Consider the following 985-nt stretch of genomic DNA (forward strand, 5'->3'; position numbering starts at 1 on the left):
CCCAGAGTTCAGGCCCCACGACCGGACCCAAAAAAAAAGAGGGGGGAGGGGGGTGCACAGACACCCAATTCAAACCCAGCAATGCCTGAGGCTGTGTTGGAGCCGTGGTACACACTGCCAGTCAGATTTTGGGGTGTCGGGTTTTGATGGGTGACTCTGTCTGGCCTTGTGGTCTCAGAGAACAGCGGGCCCAGGAACTGCACCAGCAGCTGACTAAGACAGCGAGATAAACGAGCTGGCCCTGAATGGAAGCGCCTGCTCCTCCTGTGGCCAGGCAGGCGGTGCCGCCGTCCTGGAGGACGGACGGCTCCCCAGGAGCCCCGGGCAGGCAGATGCCCAGGCCAGCGCAGGCTCCGGACCCACCGTGGCCTTTATGAGTGCTGAGAGCTGGGGTCCACCAGGAAAGCCCCCTCCCCTCAGCCCCGAAGAGACACACGGGGTGCTCCGCGGTCACCACCCCGCTTTCTGAGGAGGCCACGGGCTGGGGCCCCCAGGCTGGAGTGGCCGTGCCCGCCTTATCTGCCATGGCCTGGGTCCGAGAACCCACTGCGGGGTGGGGGTCAGGAGGGTCGGCCTCCGGGCAGGTCCTGCGCCCCAGGAGAAGGCCGCAGAGGGGCAGGACCCCCTCCCCCGGGGGGACTCGGCCACCAGAGCCTCGGCCGGCCGCCCTTTCAACTCCGCAGAACAATGGCCGGGCTCCTGCGGCCGTCCCCTCCTCCCCAGCTCGGTCCCCCCAGAGGCCCCGGCCCGGTGTCCGGGGAGGCTCTGCCCCCTCGCGCTCCCCCGTCCCGGGGCCCCGAGCCCGGAAAGAACTCAGCCACACAGGCGTCTCTTTTGCGTGTGCTTTTTTCTCTCTTTTTTTTCTCAAAAACATACTTCATCTTCCTCTCGTTATATAAATATCATCGGTTTAGCCTCTTGCGGTAAGAATATAAACGTCTCCGGGAGCCGGGAGATCCTCTGTACAAATTCACAATGGGTGCCG

The sequence above is a fragment of the Dipodomys ordii genome, unplaced genomic scaffold (assembly GCF_000151885.1).
Source record: "Dipodomys ordii isolate 6190 unplaced genomic scaffold, Dord_2.0 Scaffold69, whole genome shotgun sequence".
Lineage (NCBI taxonomy): Eukaryota > Metazoa > Chordata > Mammalia > Rodentia > Heteromyidae > Dipodomys > Dipodomys ordii.